This window comes from Palaemon carinicauda, chromosome 13 (genome assembly GCF_036898095.1).
Source record: "Palaemon carinicauda isolate YSFRI2023 chromosome 13, ASM3689809v2, whole genome shotgun sequence".
Taxonomy (NCBI): Eukaryota; Metazoa; Arthropoda; class Malacostraca; order Decapoda; family Palaemonidae; genus Palaemon; species Palaemon carinicauda.
The window spans coordinates 93,604,457-93,606,956 of NC_090737.1; positions in this window are offsets into that span (position 1 = coordinate 93,604,457).

The window sequence follows — 2,500 nt, forward strand, 5'->3', positions numbered from 1 at the left end:
AACGTTGTTTTGCCTACATTCCCATTGACTTTTTTTGACCCCACTACTGCATCATAAGGACAACATTACCATTTTACAGTGATAAATTTTACAGTCATTGATTTTTCCAGTCGCTGACCTGAAGGCATTCCCCATAAAATAAGAAACATCCACCTCGTGGAGTGCTTCCTTACTTTCCGGATGAACGATCAAATTATTCACCCCCTGTCTGTCCATACAGTCATTAAAATATATTATATTTGTATGTTTCCTAAATCTCTCTCTCTCTCTCTCTCTCTCTCTCTTAGATGTCATGATGCCAGAAAACCTCAAATCTCTCTCTCTCTCTCTCTCTCTCTCTCTCTCTCTTTTAGATGTCAGGATGCCAGAAAACCTCAAATCTCTCTCTCTCTCTCTCTCTCTCTCTCTCTCTCTCTCTCTCTCTCTCTCTCTCTCTCTCTCTCTTTTAGATGTCAGGATGCCAGAAAACCTCAAATCTCTCTCTCTCTCTCTCTCTCTCTCTCTCTCTCTCTCTCTCTCTCTCTCTCTCTCTCAAATACACACATTCATTTATAAATATTTTTTTCACCGTCCGCCATCCACGACACGAAGTCGTGCTTTCAAATAAACTCAGATATCCGGTTCCAACACCAATATTATTGACTTCCTGATAAAGTGTCGAACCGAAACTCCTTCAATATTATACGCGGAGGACCTTGATTATATCCATTGTTGTTATTGATGTTTGGTGTCCATGACCGCTTTCACACGTAAAGACCCGTGGCCACGATCTCCATTTGAAAATGGCAACGAGGCACACAGGAGTCAATGTGCGTGTTCAGACATGGCGACCTCTCGTCGTTTACAGTTTAGTTTTTCAGTAAGAGATTAATACATGTCTTGAAGCATCGTGTTTGGGTATGTATGTGTTTTGATATTAACTTTAACACACAAAAATAGTGTCCTGTGTACATTTCACGCAATACATGGCGCTTCTCCGTGCGTTTTTAATTGGGTTTGCTACTGTGTACATGTCAGCAGTGCGGTGCGACCCCTCTTTCTCGCCTTTAGATTGTTCATATTCAAATTCGTAAACCTAAACTTTGATATAGTAGTCATTTTTATGGAAGAACCTAAGAGGAAACAGAATTACATCATGACTGGAATTTGCTCTTCGTGTTGATCTGCGAAGGACGCAGTGGTTAGGATGCGAATCTTGTGATAATTTCTACCACAAGAAATGTGTCTCTCTAGACACTAACATCAGTGATGTTAACTTGAAGAAAATTAAATCGCTTTGCCCTGAAAGTGTAAATGGAACCAAAATACCTATGACGAATGTGTTAAGAATGAAGAAAGAGCTCTAAGATGAGGACCTCACTATAGGTGAATATGAAAGGAGAATCGCCAAGTTGGAAAATCATTGCAGAGGAAGCAAATTCCACCCAGAGTACTGACCAGAAAATAAATGATCTTACTGAGAAAGTTAATAATCTAGCAAAGAATATTGAATCAATTAAGTTGACGCTTTTAACACTGATGGCCCCCAAAAATGAGAAAATGGTGTACGCTGACAAAGTTAAGGAAAAAAACTTATTAGTAATTAAATACACTGAAGCAACAACTACAATCACTAAAGACAAAACAAATGATGGTTTATATGTACTTAGGGATATACAAATTCGTAATACGAGGTTAGCTTCAAATGAAAATAAATGTTGTTGTAAACTTTGCTAATGAAAAAATCACAGATAGAGCAGCATACTAGATTCAAACCATTGTTGCCGACAACGAGGCGAGGAAACTTGGACAATGCAAACCTAAAAAATTATATTAAATGTATACAGTCATGAAGGTGAAATATGAAATGCTATGATTCAAAGAAATCGTTGCCTGGACCATATTGAAAATTCTGTAAAGATAAGTCTGGTATTGAAGAAAAGTGCTGCAGGTGGGATTACTCACTACATGAAGATCAGAAGGCTATTTATGATAATGGTGACAAAGTTATGATGCAATAGGGTATTTATGTGTATTAGGGACCATATGATCACCTGCCACCACTGAATCTCCTGCCATCATTGTCAAAGGTAATGATTTTTTTTTAGGACGATTGCAAGTTCCAGACTAATGATAAGTGTCCGGGAAATGTAATTCACAACAGATAGAATGTAAAAACTACATCGTTGAAGAAACCAGATGATCATATATTGAACTCAAGAAATTTGGATTTGAAAGATAAGCAGAAAATATTGACCATGGAGATACTAAGAATGTCAAATCATGGCTATGTAAATATTCAACTTGATGGTAACAAAGTAATTCGAATTCAAAAATAGATTAACGTGAAATATTTCGTTCAAGAAGAAACGGAAGACTCTTGTTCTCTAAGTGTTTCAATAATGTTGATTTGACAATAAGCACCACCAATACTTAGGAGTGTATTAAGATAAATTGAACTTGTAGGTCCTATAAAGAGTACGGTTACCCTGCGTGATATGACCAAGAAAGCAGCCTTTAA